Genomic DNA, 21,108 nt, shown 5'->3' with positions numbered 1-21,108 from the left:
TGCTACCTGTATCGAGTATTTTAAACCTCAGGTGAGCGATTTCTCTATGAATTTTCAATGTTTCTCACCAAAAGTGAAGGTTTGAGCCAACAAAAATTTTTTCCAAAAATGGTCGGGATTTGGGGGTCAGTGGTGGAAAAGTGGTTGGGACAGGGCGGGTTAACCCTCTCGTGCACGATAAGTTTTGGTAAGTTTTCCGGTGCACGATTTTATCCGCCTGGCCCGGCTGCCCGTGCACAGCAAATAACACATATTCTCGCCTTATTTTCGCCACCCAAACATCAATATACTGCCATGAAACCTATCTCAACTTATTCGTCGATGTTTGTTCTAGCTGATAAGCACAACAAAAAAACAGGAAAACACGAATAAAACATCATTAGGTGGCCATGAATAAACATTTTGCTACATCAATTTCACTTCCCAACATCACCATTCGAATGTTTTCCATCATACAGGAAAATGTTATTAGAAGTTTTGATAGAGAATTTCATCAGCTTTCTAAAGAGACAAATTCGATTGTGATAAAGTTTGTAGTTTTCGAGAAAATAGCCAAAAACTGAAAGCCATTTTTGAAAAAATTTCATGGAGCTCTCAAGACAAACTTTTCTTGCACACCTTTTCTTTTTATTGCATATTATGCAGAATTTCACGAGTTTTCTAATGAGCATCATTTGGCTTCGATACGCCTCATAGTTTTCGTTGCGAAAAACGACTGGGTACTCACGTCTATGCATCACTTTCGTGATGCGAGCGCGGCATATGCCACAGTCCTGCCTACTTAACAACGAATTCTTATCATAGATATTACATTGTTATGTCTTCTACATACGTAGAATTTACTGCTCTTTATCATGGTTCTTACAGAAAATCGATACGTCCAATAGTTTTCGAGTAATTGGCCGACAAAGTGAGATTACTCCTCTGAGCGCTTTCGACTTTACCATTAGCAAGGAAAAAATAAAGTCTGTTCCCCCAACTTTTCCAACAGAAAATGCTCCCAAAGGCTTATATTCTGCTAATGAACATACGTAGAATTTACTGCTCTTTATCATGATTCTTACAGGAAATCGATACGTCCATTAGTTTTCGAGAAATTGGCCGACAAAGTGAGATTATTCCTCCGAGCGCTTTCGACTTTTACCGGAAGCGAGGAAAAAAACAAAGTCTGTTCCCCTGCCTTTTCCTACCAAAAATGCTCCCAAAGGCTTATATTCTGGTAATGAACATACGTAGACTCTACTGCTTTTTATCATGGTTCTTACAGGAAGTCGATATGCCCAATAGTTTTCGAGTAATAGGATGACAAAGCTAGATTACTCTTCCCGTCGCTACCTACTTTTTCCGCAAGTGAAAAAAGAACAGTGTTTTCCCCCCTTTCGCCTAAAGACTATGCTCCCAAATCTTTTTTTTTTTTTTTTTTTTTGTACAGACTGTAAAATCTTCCAAGGCTGTTTTTTTTTTAAGTAGTAACCTACCACACACGAACACTATTTTTTCCAAGTTACTGCTAATGAAACTGTACTTTCTGTCATATGTGTAATATGTAGGAGAAGAAGGTTATTTGCCTGAAAATTATAAGGGTATTGATAATAGGTCAATATATATATCAACAAAATTCGGAGAACTCACTTCCTCCAGAGGTGTTGATGGAGTTGTAGGACCTTCTGGGATTGGAAGATGAGGAGTTATGTAATGTGTGTGTGTGTGTGTGTGTGTGTGTGTGTGTGTGTGTGTGTGTGTGTTCTTACCTTACCTAATTGTTCTTACCTAATTTTATCTTTACAGGAATGAGTCAAGCTCGTACTGTCCCGTGTCTTAAACCATATTTATCGTACATATCCTTAAATTTGTGAATTGTTTTGGCACACACTATTTCATTCGGTAGTGCATTCCATTGATCAATTGCTCTGTTTGGGAAACTGAATTTCCTTACGTCTTCATCACCTCTCTTCTTATGTAATTTTTTGCAGTGTCCTCTTGCTGATGCTTCTCCATATGTTAAATAATCATTTATGTCTATTTTCTCCTTTCCTGATATGCATTTATATAGCATTATCATGTCACCTCTTTTCCTTCTCTCCTGTAGTGTTGGTAGATTCAGTTTATTTAGTCTTTCTTCGTAGCTTAGGTCCCTTAAGCTTGGTATCCATCTTGTAGCGGCCCTTTGAACTTTTTCAATCTTGTCTATGTGCTTTTTGAGATGAGGACTCCAGACTACTGATGCATATTCCAGGGTTGGTCTAATGAATGATATTATTATCCTTTTTAGCATGTCTTCATTTATGTATGTGAATGCTATTCTCATATGTGCAAGCAGTGTATACATGTTCCGTACCTTCTCGCTGATGTGGTCAGCCGGAGATAGTCTGTTATTGATAATCACACCTAGGTCTTTCTCTCTTTCTGATGTGTATAGGGTTTTATTTCCTAACTTATAATCCCAATCATGTCTTTTTCCACTTTTACCAAACTTGATTACATGACACTTGTCCACATTGAATTCCATTTGCCATGTACCACTCCATTCATGAAGTTTATTTAATTCTTCTTGTAGCTCTTTACAAGAGTCTGTGTTAGTAATTCTCCTTTGTATTTTTGCATCATCTGCAGACATATTCAAATAGCTCTCATTTCCAGTGTTACTGTTTATATCATTTATATACACTAAAAACATGATTGGTGCCAGCACTGAACCCTGTGGTATTCCACTAGTCACTTCTTTCCATGATGAGTAGTTTCCTCTTAGTACTGTCCTCAATTCTCTTTTTATGAGAAAGTCTTGCATCCAACAAAACAGTTTGCCTTGAATTCCTCCTTGATGGTACATTTTCCATAAAAGTCTTTGGTGTGGTACTGTGTCAAAAGCTTTCTTGAAATCTAAATAGATACTGTCCACCCATCCTTCCCTTTCCTGTATTGTGTTTGTTACTCTGTCATAGTAGCTCAACAGATTAGTAACACATGATTTTCCTTTTCTGAACCCAAACTGTCTTTCTGTTATCATACTGTGTTCTTCTAGATGATTTACCCAAGCTTTTCTTATAAGTTTTTCTAATACCTTGCTTACAACACTGGTCAGTGATACTGGTCGATAGTTGAGTGGATTTTGTCTATTTCCTTTCTTGAATAAGGGGACAATATTTGTTTTTTTCCAAATATCAGGTAGTTTACCTTGACTCAAGGATTTCTTGAAAATTAAAAATAATGGTTTACCTAACTCCTTTGCACATTCTCGTAATACCCAACATGAAATTTCATCAGGACCACTTGCTTTTCCTCTGTCTAATCTACTTAACTCCTCCTGTATTACTTTTTCTGCTATTTGTATATCTGGTAGTATGTGTGGACATGCATGTTCCACATAGTCCCTCTCAAAATTTTTTTCTTCTGTAAAAACTAATTGGAAATTCTTATTTAGTGCTTCACAAATATCTTTCTCTTGTGTATAAGTGATTCCCTCGTCCGTAATGGATTGTATTATCTTTTACTTTAGTTTTGCTTCTGATATAGCTGTAAAACAGCTTTGGTTGATCACTACTTTTATTTATTATATCCTCCTCAAACTGTTTTTGGGCTTCCCTCCTTATTCTTGTATAGTCGTTTCTTGCCTGTTTGTAATTATTGTACGCCCTTTCACTATTGTGTCTTCTGTATCTATTCCACAACAAATCTCTTCTTTCTTTTGATTTTTTACATTCTGTATTGAACCATTTCTGTATTTTCTTATCTGCTTCTTTGTGCTGTGGGATGTACTTCTGGACTCCTATTTCATAAAATTCACAAAATTTTTTATATACAGCATTTAAATCTTGTCCTCTAAGCTCATTTTCCCAATCAACTTCTAAGAAATACTTCTTTAGGTCTTGATAATTTCCCTTTTTATAGTTTAGGCTCTTTTGTAACTATCATTGCTGTTTACTATGTCATATGCTATCCTGAAGTTATAATTTAGTACTGCATGATCGCTTTTGCCGAGTGGAGGGTGATATATTAAACTGTCAGTATCATTTTCTTGCCTTGTAAATATTAGATCTAGCACTGAAGGTACATCAAGTCCTCTTTTTCTGGTGGTTTCCCTCACATGTTGCGTTAAGAAAAACTCTTGTATGAGATCCAGGAGCTTTTGGTCCCAACAGCTTTCTTGGCTATTTATATCTAGAGTATTCCAATTTATATTTGTATTGGAGTCCCCAGTTAGTATAATTCTTTCCGATTTCTCTTCCATTTTATGTAGCAATGATCCTACACTCTGAATTGTACTCTCTGCCAGGTCCTCATATTCGTCTCTTTCCCATGTGTTTGATCTGGGTGGCATGTACAAATTAGCTACAAGTACTTTACCTTCAGATGTGTCGATCTTTACTGCAATCAGTGCTACTTGTGATGGTATATCTAGTTTTATTTCCTTGACTTTTAGATTTTTCTTAGTTAATATTATAATTCCTCCTCCTTTTTTTAAATATCTGTCTCTTCTCCATATATTGTATTCCTCTAAGTTTAGTATGTCATTTGATATCCTTGGTATTAATTTTGTTTCAGTTAGGCATATTATTTGTGGTTCATTTTCTCTGACATAATCATTCATCTCTAGTAATTTAGATACCATTCCATCCACATTTGAGTACATCAACTTTATCATCTTGTTTATATACTTGTCATGACATGGTTCTACTACCTTCCTCCTTTTTCTTCCATCCTGTTTGTGTACCACTTTCGTACCTGCAATCCTATTACTTTGTAAAAAAAATTCTTCTTCTCCTCTTCTGATCTTCCCTCATTTTTTGTTTTTGCTTCCTCCCTTTTCTCTTTCAGTAATTCCAGTTCCTCTTGTGTTAGGCATCTTTTTATCCATACATTTTTGAACTCCTCTTTTTCCATAAGATTCTTTGCATTTTTTAGTATCTCTTCCACAGTGTTTACACTCTGGAAAGTCACCTTTAGAGGTCTTGTCTTCCTTTTCTCGTATTTCCCTAACCTTTTGTGTTCCTCTATGTCTTTACTACAGATTTCCTCTGATACTTCTTTCAGTAAGCTCGTTACATTTGCCATCTCCTTTTTGTCTCTTGTGATCTTGTTTTTAACTTCTTCCTCTTCTATACCAGTGATTACTATTGATTTGTTTACCTCTACTGAATCTCTGACTAACTTTGGATTGTTTTGGATTATTCTTTTCACCTCCTTTTTAATGCTTTTTTCCTCCACCCTTGTTTCTAAGTCTTTCTTTACTTTCACCATTTCAGCATATGTGGTTTCTACATCATTTTTGTAGCTTTGCACAGCTTCATTCACTTGTGTTATCTTCTCCTCAATATTACTGCTTTGGTCAATAAGACTGCTAACGTGCCTAATTGTCTCTGTGTCATTTTTGACCTCTTCCATAACACTCTCGTGATTGACTACTGTACTTGCCATTTCACTCATTTTCTTCCTAAGTGTACTCAGTTCCACTGTTAGTTCACTGATGATTGTGTCTTTCTTATTGGCCTCCCTTCCTAGTTTTTCTATTTCTTCCTTTTGCAAGTGCATCTGCTTCTTTATTTCATCAATTTCATTTTTGAAAGCCATTTCTAGTCTGTTTACACGTTCAACCAGTCTATTGTGGGTCTCTACTTGAACCATTTCTTGGTAGAAATCATCATTTTGCTTTTTACTTTTATCCCTTTTCTTTTCCAAATTTGTTTCACTGAAGTATGTATCCATTTTGCAATACTTAAAGTGCAAAGCATGTACTTACAATCTCCGTGTTGTTGTAGTCTAAACAAACCTCAGAGATGACTCAGCGTATTCTTTCGTCTTGGTTCTATTTCCTGTTTGTACAAGTCTTGTTTAAACTTATTATTTTTTTTCCTTTTAATAATGAACAATCATTTAGTATAACCTGGTACTGAGCTTGACTCATACAAAGATACTATTTAGGTAATGCCACTGGCCGTGATGATTTGGTACGGAGCGCCGGTGTCACATGTCCGCCTAGATTGAATCCCTGTGTGTGTGTGTGTGTGTGTGTGTGTGTGTGTGTGTGTGTGTGTGTGTGTGTGTGTGTTAGTGTGTGTGTGTCTGTGTTAGTGTGTGTGAGTGTGTGTGTGTATGTGTGTGTGTGTGTGTGTGTGTGTGTGTGTACGCTGCACTAGAGAATACTTTGCTCGGCATGGAACTGTTCGAAGCAATCACCCACGCAAAGTGCCACATCACAAACAGGACACATGTGACTTGTGTCCCTCCTCACCTTCGCCAGGGAACACATGGTGCACCGCAGCCTCCTCCGGTTGGGGATCCTCTCCCATTGGTGGTCCAGTGTGTTATCCAACCGCACTCTGCTGTTGATGAAATGACGACGCTTGGTTGGATGTCCTACTGATGTTCCCCGGTACTGTTGTCCTGGAGGTGCAGCTGCACGGCTGGGCATGGCAGTGGCAGCAGGTTCTCTCGACGGACCAGTAACTGGTGAAGGTTCTCTCAGCACCTGTGCTGGTCCTGCAGGCGATGGTGGTGCTGACTCTTGTGCTGGCCCTCCTCCTGGAGATGGTGGTGTTGGTGCAGGAGCTGGTGGTGATGGCACATGTGCTGGCACTGCAGCAGGTGCTGCAGGTGCCAGATGTCCTGCTGGCCATCAGGTTGGAAGGTCAGGGGCTTGGTGGATGATGTGCCCTGATGCGGGCCACTCTGCTTCATCAAAGTAGAGGAGCTTGTCCATTATCTCCTCCACGAATTCGAGCAGACTGACTGACCTGCATGAGCACTTCTTGTACAGGGTGAACGCTTTGAAAATGGCCATGTGGATGAAATAGAAGGTGATCTTCTTGGTCCATTTCACAGTTCACCGCTGGATGGGGTAGTACTGGATCAACTGGTCGAAGTGATCCACCCCACCCATGTGACGATTGTAGTCATCCACCATGACGGGCTTGTCCACGGTCTTCTGGACATAGGTTGTCCTCCCACCATGATCCATGGTCTTCCCTCGAAACTGCTTCTGGACGGTGCTTGTGCTGTGGAAGGTGGAGACCATGTTGACGATGTGCTTGTCTTTCCACAGCAACACCATCACATTGTCCTTGTGCATCGCTGTCATGCCCCCCTCTGGCAGGTTCTTGGTCCTTGCGATGTCCTGCAGCCACTTTGTTGCTCCTCTTGCCAGGCGTAGGGTCCCACACACGTAGGTTCTTGCACTGAAGTGGCGTTTGCACAAGGATACAGAGTTATAATCGTTGTCCATGTAAACTTTGTATCCCTGATCCTTCAGCGGTTCTATGAGGCTCCACGTGGTGGCCTCCAGCATCCACTTCTGCCCCGCATACACCTTGAAATTCCAGATGTAACCCGAGAAAGCCTCAGTCAGGATATAAAGCTTGATTGAATACTCTGAGGGTTTCATGGGGTTGTATACGCGGAAGCTTAGGCGCCCCTTCCATGGCAGTGAGCCTTTGTCCAGGCTGAGGAGCTCCTCGGGTAAGCAAGTGTTCTGGAACCGCTGAAAGAGGTACTCCATCACTGTGCAAACCCTGATGAGCCGGTTGTGATTGTCCTGGGGTATCGCAAGTGAGTTGAAGGCATGGAAGTGTTTCAGGATGGCCCTGAAACGCCTTCCACTCATCAGGTGCGTGAACCAGGGGTAGTTGTGGAAACGGAATTGATGGTCGGCAGATTCATCACCCCCATGAAAAAGTACAGCCCCAGGAACTTGGCCATCTCCTCTTCATTGCAGATGAACCATGCATCCAACGCAGTCCCCAGAAATGACGCGTAGCTGTTGGTCTCATGGGTGAAATACATCAACAACACCCTGGTGAAAAACAGCTGGAAGAACTGGAGAGGAGTTGTTGGCGGATACACCTTATTCCTGGGGATCCTGTGAAGGGCCCATTAGCTGGTGTGAAAGGGCCACTGCTCCACCCTGGATCCGTTGTGGCAACACCTCCATAGTGGTGGCAGTGGGTCGGCGTACTGACACCCTTGTGGCTCTTCTGACACCCCTTGCCCGGCCCCCATAGTTGGGCTATGGACCACGCCGGCCTCATTGAAGTGGTGAGGGTTCCAACGATGAGGACGACGAGACAGTTTCCTGCTGCTGGAAAACATTTGGGGGGATGAATGCTGTCGGAGTCAGCGCCCTTTTTGAAAGGGCAGAGGATGATGACAGTGTCGCTTCCTGCACCAGTTGTGCTGCAGACACTGTGCCTCATGCAGGTGCCAGTGTCGTGTAACTAGGCCCTGCTACCAGTGACATAGGCTCAGCCAAGGGAGAACTGAAGGATTGAAGTGGAGAGACCGCAATGGCTGTAGGAGCGAGAGGTCCAAGCAAAGGCAATGCTTGTCGTCCAAGAGAAGACGATGGCTGGGCCAATAGTCCTGACACAGGTGGTGGTGGTGTCTGCTCCCACCTTGGTACAAGAGTGGGCAAAGCCACCCGAGGGGAATGCTCTTGGACATCATCCCAGTCCTCCTTACTTGAAACATCGCTCTGCTCGTCATCTACCTGGCTCTCGGTCTCCTCCTCAAACAGAACCTTTTGCCACTCGTCAGAAGACAAACCTTTCTTCTCCATTTTGGCAACCATCCAGAAAGTCAAGTATGAGCTTTTTAGGTTCTCAGCTGAAAAATGAGATATTATTCACTGTCATGCAACACCTTACATTGAGAGTAGCACTACAGAAGTCATGTTATATCTCTCCGTATGGTCAGTTGCTGCACCATTTACGAACAGTTCACATAAAGGATAACTTTTCCGTGTCTTTTTACGGTCTCATAACTGTCCACTGGCGTCCGTGGGTATGTGCCATATATATTATATATATATATACAGTATATATATATATATATATATATATATATATATATATATATATATATATATATATATATAGTAATCCCTCCACTATCCGACGTAATAGAGCAAAAGGCATGTCCGGAAAGTGGTCCTGTCCGGATAGTGAGCACTAGCCCCCTGGACTTGTACTTATGGACCCTAACTCAGAAAAACACTTATACAACTCCCTCTGGACATGCATAGCACCTATTTAAGACCCAAATCACACCAGTAAGGGACATAAAAGACTGAAATAAATACAAAAGAACCATAAAATGAGGTTTTTGAGGTAGTTTTACACAATATTAAACATTCTGGGTACTTACAAGTCCCTGGCTCCTGGACTGGTAGTTATGGACCCTAACTTAGCCTAACTCAGAAAAATTCCTCCCTACTGCACATGCATTGCACCTAAGACACTACATATTCACACCAATAAGGGACATAAAAGAGTGAAATGAGGTGTTAGAGGTAAGTACCGTATGGAAAATACAGTACAGTACAGTATGAAACATTCTGCTTATTTACAGCAAGTCCCTGGCCATCTCGATGAATAACCGCCTCCTCTCAGACTCTGACAGTAAGAAGGATTTCCTGAAGCACTTGCAGTACACTGTTCATGAAGTCTTGCACTTAACTTAGTCATTCGCACTCAGAAGTCCATTCTCTTTACACTGTGCACTCATGTCTTACTTATGCTCCATTGTAACTTGATGAAATAAGTCTTGCACTCTGCACTTTAATTCTTTCCACTCATAAAACCATTTTCTGAGCAAAACACACTCAAGTTAATTTACATTAAATTTACTGTCAAAAAATTATTTGTCTTTTCACTCAGATTTCTTATTTCTTAACAATACTGTATGCACTGTTTTTCTTTCACTGCACAACACTAAATTCCCGTGTGGTCTAGTGGAGAAGTTCTTGCCGTTTAGTCATTGTCAGAGTCTGAGAGTAGCACAGGAAGGTGACCTAGGGGTGCATCGCTGGGTCGTGGTGATGGCATACCCACTGCAGACGACTCTGAAGATAGGCGCAAACTCACGTTGAGCGGTGACTCCACCGTGGTTGATGTGCTGGGCTGTGGCTCGGAGCATGAGGGCGTCTTGGGGAGGCAATGGAGTGGAGCCAGGGCTGGGCACAGCAGGGATCTTGGGCCAGAAAAAGCTGTCAATCGTTGATTAACGAAAGGAACGACGATTCTGACAATTAATGATGCGCTGCCTGAAAGCGCGCACTTCCTCCACAAGTCCCAAGGGCCCCATCTCCCTGTCACAGTCCGGGTGTTCCAGGTAGTCCAGAACAAACCTAGGTGTTCCCGGAGTGCACTCGGCTTGGGGATGGCTGGAGTAGTGTCATGCTGAGAGGAGTCCGCATCATCGTCGTCGTCCTCGTCGGAATCTTCATGCTGGGTACTGACACCTGCAACTGAAGATGCGATCTCGATATCAGACAGGGTCTGATACCCAGGATCGCCCTCGTCATCATCCAATCACTCACGCACTTCATCTACATCTACATCGTCCCCATGCACATGTAGACATGCATTTAAGTCATCCACGTCGAAACCTAGGAAATCGTGCTCCACATCCGTTCCGAGAAGCAGACGAGACCAACCATTTTCTAGTCTTGACAGGGACTTCCTTCCATGCACTGGCCCAGTTGTAAATGGCAGACTTGCTGTTGTAGCGGCGAAGGTTTTCCAAAGTCCGCTGGCCTCGCTTGTCCCGTCCCTCCCTGCGCTCATCCTCGTCCTTGAGAACAACCATCACCTCATCCAGGAACTTTCGTCGGTATAGCCGCTTCGTTGCCATGATCACTCCTTGGTCCATTGGTTGGATGAGAGCAGTAGTATTAGGTGGCAGAAACATGCACCTAATGTGGCCATTCTCAGCCACCAAGTCCTTGTCGCATGGGTGGGCAGGTGCATTGTCGAGGAGGAGGGCCTTTACCTGGTCGTGTGGGATTCCCAGTTTATCCGTCTGGTAATGTATGACCTCCTTGACGAAATGGCACTGGAACCAGTCTTTGAAGATGTGGCCTGTGAACCATGCCTTCAAGGAATGGTACCAGATGACAGGAAGGACATCCATCACCCCACAAAGACACCGAGGCTGCTTTGTACAGCCAACAATAACGGGCTTAAGCCGGTTCATGCTGTTAGCATTAGCACAACACAAAGCAGATATCCTTTGCTTAGAGAGCTTATGGCCAGGTACACGCTTCTTCATCTCCTCGGCTAGGGTGTTCGTAGGCAAAGAGCGATAGAATAAACCAGTTTCATCAGTGTTGTAGACTTGACCGAGAAGAGCGATAGAATAAACCAGTTTCATCAGCATAGTAGACTTGACCGAAAAGAGCGATAGAATAAACCAGTTTCATCAGCGTTGTAGACTTGACCGAGAAGAGCGATAGAATAAACCAGTTTCATCAGCGTTGTAGACTTGACCGAGAAGAGCGACAGAATAAACCAGTTTCATCAGCATTGTAGACTTGACCGAGAGTGAGGCCCTCCCTGTCAATCAAGCCCTTCACCTTGTGCCGAAACTCCTCTACTCCATCCTCGTTAGCGTCCAAAGCTTCGCCATGAGACTTACGGTTGGAAAGGCCATGTCGTAACTTGAACACGAAGAGCAAACCCTCGGATGCCTTGAAGTCTAGGGCGTCGTGAAGCCTTGTGAACTTCTCAGCAGCAGCCTTCAGCTCTGTACCACATACCATCACACCAGCAACACGTTGCTGTCGATACCAAATCAATGTGGAGCAGTTGACTTCAGCAAACTTGGAAGTAAACATCATCTTCCTCTCCACGTTGCGTTTGCTTTTCGACAAGAAGTCAGCCGTGTACTGCATGAGTTTGTCTCAGGATCTCTTGATATCAAACAAAGTAGATCAGGCCAGGTTGAACTCACGAAGGATGCATGATGAAGACCATCCCGCATCTACTTTCTCCAATATCTCCCTCTCCTTCTCCAGAGTCAAAACCACTCTCTTCCTCTTCTCAGGTGGTGGGGCCATCATCACACACACTAAGGAGAGGCACGAGAGGACCAGGAGAGCCTGCAGCAGGTAAGGCACCACCACAAAAGCGAGCATGTGGGCAGCCATGACGACGAGCGTTCACTCACGACAAGAGACGGGCGGAAAGTGGGGAGGATGCAGGGGTGCTCTAGCGGACGTCGGAGGAATGACGCACCAAAACAAAGATGTCCCGTGCCGCACGCTCCAATTTCAAATTACATGCATGAAAAAGTCGGATTTTTTTCTAAATTTTTGCGGTTTTCGGACCATTTTAGGAATATTGGATCCCGGGACGATTATGTCCGGTAAGTGGGGATGTCTAGAAAGTGGGCGTCTGGATAGTACAGGGATTACTGTGTGTATATATATATATGTATATATATACATATATATATATATATATATATATATATATATATATATATATATATATATATATATGTGTGTGTATATATATACAGACATAGTTTTCCCTCCTTCCCCAAACGTTCCCTCAACACATGATACAATATTTTTCACAATCACTTGTGGCACATACCACAAACATCTTAGATTAATATCATAAATTTCCACAATTGTTTTAGCAAGGTACAGTACCTGTCCACTGACGTCCGCAGTTGCCCGGCACTGCAAGGTACAGTTCCTGTCCACTGATGGCCCTTGTTCCTTGGCGGTGTTACCTTTCCCAGCTCACCTGCCACTAAAGTATGGCTCACCTACGCTATGCACTTGAACGAACACTCATGGCATAGTTCACGAACATCCTTCATACAGTATAAGTTATCACTAAATGTTAGACCAAGGTACAGTACCTGGTCAATGACATCCATCGTTCCTTGGCATTGTTACCTTTCCCAGCACACCTGCCACTGAAGTATCGCTCACCTACGCTACGCACCTAAATGAACACTTGCGGTACAGTTCACGTATATTTTACACAAAGTGTAAGTTATCACAAAATGTCAGACCAAGGTAAAGTCCCTGTTCCATGACATTCATCGTTCCTTGGTATCATTACCTTTCCCAGCACACCTGCCGCTAAAGTATCGCTCACCTACGCTACACACCTAAACAAACACTCGCGGCACAGTTCACATATATTTTACATAAAGTATAAGTTATCACTAAATGTCAGACCAAGTTACAGTACCTGTTCAATGATATCCATCGTTCCTTGGCAACGTTACCTTTCCCAGCACACCTGCTGCTAAAGTATCACTCACCTGCACTATGCACCTAAACAAACACTCGCGGCACAGTTCACGTATATTTTACATGAAGTATAAGTTATCACTAAATGTCAGACCAAGGTAGAGTACCTGTTCAGTGATGTCCGTCATTCCTAGGCGTCGCTATCTCCTGAGGACACCTGCCACTAAGGTTTTGCTACCCTATGCTATACACCATAACTTATGCTGTCACGAGGATACAAGGAACATTTCACTTACACTTCACACTATATCATACACAAATACATGACTACCACAATGATTCCACCCCATCCTTCGCAATTATTCCCTTCCTTACTACGGTTCAACGTGACTGATTCAGTGTCCTTCACCAGGAGAGTACGATGCAGCGCTATTGTATTGGCACACACCACACTCATTCACATACACTTGCAGTATGTATGACGTATATTTCACACAATTTCATTAACATTTTCACTATCAGAATCACAATAATTCCATCCCTAAACACCTCTACAGTAATTATCCCTTCCCATCTATAGAGCATACATGATGCCTGCCCCATTCCACACTATGGTTTATGGCGTCCATAACGCTTACTAGTTTCATTATTTCACCAAGCCAGCTACAATATTTTTCACACAAAATACAGTTTAGGCATTAGCTTCATTATATACGTATTCGTACTCACGCCATAGGGCCTAGGGGAGGCTGAGTGGCAAAACCCTGCTACAGTGAACACCCGTATTGCCTCTACGCCTAACGAATGATAATGGCCACAATTCCTTTTCGTGACATATATCTATGTTCCATCGACAGTATCACATACAAATATGCTCACAAATAATGGATTATCACATTGAGTCCATAGAGGCTTCGTTTCGGGCGGGAGGGGAAGAATTAGTAGGAGATTTAAGGGACAGCACACGCAACGCAGCCCTACCGCCTGGCTTCTTGGAAGAGACTGAGGTTTATCGCTACATGCTGGGCCCTATGAAGCGGCTCAGTGTTGCCAATGCATTACATGGGAAAATGACACGCTCACTAGAACGCCTCAAAATTTGACGCAAATCGCCCCAAAACTTAATTTTGGGCAATTTTTTTTGTGCTTAGGAACGGAATTCGAGTGACTGTGCTTCTTCGTCACAAACCACATGGAACGCGAATCATATCACTGTGCCTGCGAGGGTTAACTGTACCAATTCCCTCTTTATACATGTTTTTGAGCAGTTTTACAATATTCTCATTCACTCCTTGTTCTTACATTGAATTTATAATTGAAATGTGCAGCATTGAGTCAAAAGCCTTTTTGTAATCAACAAAACCAGTGCACAGTGGTTTACTGTCTTCAGTAATTTTCAACAGAATAAGAAAATGTTTTGGAAGGAGGTGAAAAGGGTGTGAAAGGGAGAGTCTGGGAAGGAAGAGCGAGTAAAAGCAGGGGATGGAAGGATGTTAATTAAGATGGATGCAATAAGGAAGAGGCAGGCAGAGTATTTCGAAAGATTGTTAAATGTGAGAGGACGATGTGGAGGTCTGTCAGATCATACGATCGTCGTATGCAAGATCAAGCTGAAAGGAGTAAGGTGGATCAGGAGAGAGAGAAGCAGTCAGGAAGAAAACTGAAAGTTGAGAAGCTGAGGATCAAAGAAATCTCTATCAATATCTATATAACTAGGCTGCTTCCCCCAAGAAAAGAAATGGCATATGAATAAAGGACCAAAGTAGAGGACGAGTTAGAATTACTGAATTGGAATGAAATGGATCTGGACAGACTGTGGAATGCATAATTTATAAGGATTGCTTAGTTAGAAATGCTAAAGCGGTATGTGGTATGGCAAGAGTAACAACAAGGAAGAAAGGTACGGCATGGTAGGATGAGGAGGTAAAGAGAGCGGTAGAGGAAAAGAGGAAGAAGTGGTTAAAGTGGTTACAGGATTGGGGTTCAGTTGAAATAAAAATTGAATATGTTGAGAGCAATAAGCACGTAAAGAGACTAGTGAAAAGGAAAAAGAAGGAGGTAAATGAGGATCTAGGAAGAAAAATGAATGCGAACTACTCTGAAAATAGAAATTATTCTGGAAAGAGGTGGGGAAATGTAGAAGTGAAAGCAGTAAGAAATGGGATGGTGTGAAGGATGCAGGTGGTAGATTATTAACCCATGGAGATGAAGTAAGGACCAGATGGAAAGAATATTTTGAAAGCCTGATGAATGGGAATAGACAGAGCAGAGCAGCTGTAAACATGATCGGTTTTGGGGGTGTGCAGAGATGGAATGCAGTGCCAGGAGACGTGACACTCACACAGGTGAAGAGTGCTGTGAAGCGGCTGAAAAATGGGAAAGCAGCTGGGGTTGATGAGGTGTATGCAGAGATGCTTAAATGAAGTGGAGAGAATGGAATGAAGTGATTGCTGGAGATATGTAAGAAGGCATGGATGAGTGAAACTGTGCCTGCAGAGTGGAAAAAGGCTGTGATTGTACCCCTGTACCAAAAATAAAGGTGAACGAAGTGAGTGCAAGAATTATCGTGGCATAAACTTACTGAGTGTGGTAGGGAAGGTATATGGAAGAATTATTATAAAGTAAGAGAGATATTAGAAGTCCTAGTGAGTGATGAACAGGGTGACTTTAGGAGTGGCAGAGGATGTGTGGACCAAATGTTTGCAGTGAGACAGATAGTAGAGAAGGCTTGTGAGAAGGACCATAAGGTGTTTATGGCATTCATGGATCTGGAAAAAGCATTATGACAAAGTGGACAGAGAAGGATTGTGGAAACTTTTTCGCATGTACGGTGTAGAGGGTAAGCTGTTAGGTTCTGTCAAGAGTTTTTATGATGGTAGTGAAGCATGTGTCAGGGTTAATGGGCATCTAAGTGAATGGTTCACAATAAGTGTAGGCGGGCGACAAGGTTGTGTGATGTCCCCATGGTTGTTCAATGTATATATGGATGGGGTGATGAGAGAAGTGAAAACACAAGTAATGGAGAGAGGGATGGCATTGGTAACGAATGGTGATGCATGGAATATTTCAAATTTGTTGTGTGCTGATGATGCAGTACTGCTTGCAAGTACCAGACAAGAACTTGGTAGGCTAGTGCAGAGTTTTGCTGATGTCTGTAAGCGTTGTTCCTTGAGAGTAAATGTAGAAAAGAGTAAAGTGATGGTTATTGAGAGAGAAGGTGACTCCCAGTGCAATGTAACAGTGAATGGAGAGAGACTGGAATTGGTGAGAGAATTCAAATACTTGGGTACAGTGATAGAAAAGAGAGGAAAATGTGCAAAAGAAGTTGAAAGTAGAGTGACACAAGGAAGAAAAGTAGCTGGTGCAATGAAGGCCTTGATAAGAAACAGAGGCTTGAGTGTTGCAGCTGCACGAGGCTTACATGAAGGAGTGTTAGTGCCAACTCTAACATATGGATGTGAGACTATGGTGTGGTATGAAAATGAAAAGTCAAGAGTAAGAGCAGTGGAGATGGGACTGTATGTGGAGTACAGAGGGTGGATAGGATACGAAATAACGTGATTCGTGAAAGATGCGGAGTGAGGAAGTTGGTGGACACCAGAATTGAAGAGAGTGTACCGAGATGGTATGCTCATGTGGAGAGAATGGATAACAATAGAGTGGTGAAGAAGTGAATTTGAAGGAGGGAGGAGGCGAGGTAGGCCAAGGAGATGGTGGAGAGATATGGTGGATGAATGAGTGAGGAAGAGAGGTTTGGAAGTCGGTGAGGCTAGGGAACTGACAGGAGATCGAGCTGGCTGGATGAATTTTGTGAGATATGCATGATCAGGGATTTTTAGCACCCCTTTTTAACGTGGCAGCATCTGGATTGACTCTGTCGGATACGATATGTGAAGCTACAGAACTTGATGAATGTTTTTGGCGTATCCGATAGAGCCAGGATTCCGGGGGCTTGAATGATGAGTGAATGGAAGTGTGGCCCATTTGGATTGGGCAATTTTGGGCTGTCTGGACATTGCTACTCCTCACCCTGCCCTTGGTTGGGAAAGGAAGTCCGGATGATGATGATTATGATGATGATGTTAAATGTAGAGGAGGAAAGGGTGGCTGGGATTGTGGCGGATGGGAGGGTGCAAGGACTAACTGTATTGGGAGAGTTGAATGATTCTTTGATCACGAAGGAGGAAGTGCAGGAGGCAGTAAAGGTGATGAAAAAAGGGAAACCTGCAGGTATGGATGGGTGTGCTGTGGAATGCCTGAAGAGTGGTGGAGCAACTATTGTTGACTGGTTAGTAAGATTGTTGAATGTGTGCTTTGTGAAAGGTTTGGTGCTAATTGACTGAGCAAATGCTTGTGTGGTCCCGTTGTAAAAAGGCAAGGGTGATGAGTATGAATGTACTAGCTTTAGGGGTATAAGTCTGCTGAGTGTTGTAGCTGAGGTGTATGGTAGAGTGTTAATTAAGAGAGTTAGGGAGGGTACAGAGGGAGTGATTGGTGAGGAGCAGTGTGGCTTTAGGAGAGGGAGGGGATCCTTGGATCAGGTGTTGCTGTGAGACAAGTGTGTGTGAAAAGTATTTAGCAAAACACAAGGATGTGTTTGGGGCATTCATGGATTTAGAGATAGGGTATGATAGAACTGATAGGAAGGCTTTGTGGATTGTTTTAAGATTGTATGACTTGATGGTAGGTTACTAAAAGGGATGAAAATTTTTATGTAAATAGTAGAACTTGTGGAAGAGTGGGAAATACTGTGAGTGATTGGTTTCCCGTGAGAGTGGGGCTGCGACAGGGATGTGTGATATCGCCATGGTTGTTTAATATTTATATGGATGGTTTTGTAAGGAAGGTGAATGCAAGAGTTTTAGATGATGGTCTGAGTCTGGTGAATGTTGTTGGTAGAGAGTGGAATATGAAGCAGCTGCTGTTTGCAGATGATACTGAACTGGTGGCTGATATCTGAGGAGAATTTGAGACATTTGGTAGAGCAGTTTCGATGGGTGTGTGAAAGGAGGAAATTGAAAGTAAATGAGAATAAGAGTAAAGTGATGAAGTGTATGAGGTCGGTAGATGGTAGGAGGATGAATATAGTTCTGAATGGTGAGTTGCTTATGAATATAGTTCTGAATGGTGAGTTGCTTGAGGAGGTAGAGTGTTTTAAATATTTAGGGTCACATGTTGCTGTGGATGGAAGAATAGATGCAAAAGTGAAATTTAGAATGAATGAAGTAGGAAAGGTGCTGGGAGGAATGAAAAAGTGTTTAGATGTCATTCGCTTAGAATGGATGTAAACAGAAGGCTGTATGAGGGTATTGTGGTACCGACTGCGTTATATGAGGCTGAAACATGGAATATGGATGTAGCAGAAAGGAAAAGTTTGAATGTATTGAAGATGATGTGTCTGAGGAGTATGTGTGGGGTGACGCGTATGGATCGAGTGACAAATGATGAAGTGCGAAGGAGAACTAGAGTTGTTTGGGAGATGGCTGATCGAGTTGAGCAGAGGGTGTCACGATGGTTTGGGCATATGGAGAGAATGGATAATGAGCGATTGGTGAAAAAGATAACTAGATCTGATGTGCAAGGTGTAAGGCTGAAAGGGAGACCACGAATAGGATGGATGGACAGCGTGAAGAGAGTGTTGGATGCGAGAGGGATGTCTGTTGAGCAAGGAAGAGTGGCTGTGCGTGACAGAAATAAATGGGGAGAAACTGTGAATGAATAAATGATGATGCAGCCCTGAAGGGATATTCTCCCGCATTTGGTCTGATCAGCTAATCAGGTCAGCGGTGGGTAAGGGGATGGGTCTATTATGATGTGGCAGGGGTAAACCAGCTCTGCTGTCGGGCCTTGCTGTGGCTCTCACTGATTGCACTGAGCAGTTGACCCTCGTGCGTTGTGGTGCGGTGAGATCTGTCCCTTCTCCCCTTTGGAGCTAAGATGCGAATGAATGTGTTTGAATGGATGAGTAAATTGGGAGTGTATCGTCCTGTCTCGGCTACCTCCCTTTCCTTCGGGGAAGCAGCTTAGGTATATAGATAGATAGATAGTTTTCTGTTAGCTGATTCATTTTGTGTAGATGATCAGTAGTCAAATACCCGCTTCAGAATCCTGCCTGTTCATGAGTTTGGTTTTCCTTCAGATTTGTTGTTATTCTGTTCATAAAGACTTTAATGAAGAGTTTGTAAATGACTGATAATAAGCTAATGGGTCGATAGTTACTAAGATCTTTTGAGCCTTTTTTTTTTTTTTTTTTTTTTGTAAATTAAAAAAACCATTCCATTACACCATACTTTATGTATTTTCTTCTTTTTTATATGTTAAGTAAATAAATGGGCAAGCCTTTTTTGTACTTCTACTCCTGCATCCGGCAATAAATCTTCTCCTGGAGCCTTTCCTCTATTTGTATTTTTAAGAGAAACAATTACTTGTCTGGTGTTATCTCAGGTATTTCACTTGTGCCAAATGAATAGTTAGCTCTTCGTACTACTCTCTTCGATGCATACAGTTCTATGTAAAATTCTTCAACTCTCTTCACATTTTTTTAACCACATTTTACTCTTTCTAGTAGATAAGCAATTCCACTTCATTCATATACAAGCTTACGTACATATACCTTCTTCAGTTATCTATACTTAGTCCATTATTAAATACTTGTATCAACAGTAACAATTGTATATATCTATATCTATCTATCTATCTATATATATATATATATATATATATATATATATATATATATATATATATATATATATATATATATATATATATATATATATATATATATATATATTGTTACATAGCCTATGATTTCATCATCCCTTGTATAATTCTAACTTATGATACAGTTTTGTTCATGATTGCATCATCCTTTGTATGATCCTAATGTACAGTATGCTGCATGTTTGTTCACGATTCGCCACGTGGCTTCCATAGTGACCAGGCTTGCGTGTTCTACCTCACTCCCCCCTTCTCCCCTTATAGTAGAGTAAGTCGTTCTTTCTGTTGTTCAGAGCAGGATTGTCAACTCTTCGTCCCCTATGCCTTCATTTGCACGTCCTTCTTACAAGTTGAATCAAGCTCTGCCGGTCCCTATATATTGAGCTCAGTCCCTGCATTAGTTGCCACTTAGATCTACTCCTCATTCTGTTCACATCTCGGTCCTCCCCTGTACAGTATATTATTATTTTTGTGAGTGCTCAGGAAGTCTCCAGTCATCTAGCTGCTGTATAATTTGAGTATAAGTGTTATTACCATTATTCTTGTACTACATAGCCTAAGGCGTTAATTCGTAAGCTTGGTAAAGTTTTTATGATTAATATTGGTTCCATACTGTCAGCCAGTATTAGTAATATTTTGTATCTATAATAATATTATATTTTGCTTTAACTCAGCATTATCCGGTTTTCTCAATTTATCAGGGCTGACATAGATAAATATGCTCTTGCTAAATTCGTGTTAATAGAGGCTATTGCAGTTAAACATATATGTAACCTGTTTTGCCATTACATTATTCTTATGAGTCCTGAATGTTTAGTTGTTAGTTTGAGCATTAAACTTTAACTTGTAATTTTACCTAACTCTTGTTTTGAACCTGGAACTTTGCGGGACAGTAGTGATTTTAGTATTCTCACTTGAAGTGTTCATTATCTCTCTCTGTTCCGTAACATTAATTTGGCGACCTCTTATCAGGATATTCAGGATATTATCATAAGGATATTGCTTGATATTATGTGACTGTGATTTATTCATGATGTCTACTATCATTACTCTTGATGAAGCCAAAGATTTTTTGTCAAATGTGCAAACAGTGTGTGATGCAGAAAACAGAACAAAGAATGAACTTGAGCTTGTTGCTCAACAATTGGGAATTGCTGTTCATTCTCATCATTCTAAAGATCAAATTGTTGGCATGATTAATAAAAGCTTGTTTAATGTAACTCCTCCAGATGAGCAAACGTAGATTGAAATAGCTAAATTTCAGCTAGCCCTGCAAGAGGCTCGTGCTAAGGAGACTGAGTCTCAGGCTTGTGTTCAGGAGGCACAGGCACAGGCTCAGGCACAAATTGAACTTGCTAGGATTCAGGCAGACCATGGGTATCGCATGAAACAAGGTGGAACTGGAT

The sequence above is a fragment of the Coenobita brevimanus genome, chromosome 13 (genome assembly GCF_032717465.1).
Source record: "Coenobita brevimanus isolate Jiangsu-jjx chromosome 13, ASM3271746v2, whole genome shotgun sequence".
Taxonomy (NCBI): Eukaryota; Metazoa; Arthropoda; class Malacostraca; order Decapoda; family Coenobitidae; genus Coenobita; species Coenobita brevimanus.
Note: the sequence above shows the minus strand (reverse complement) of the source record.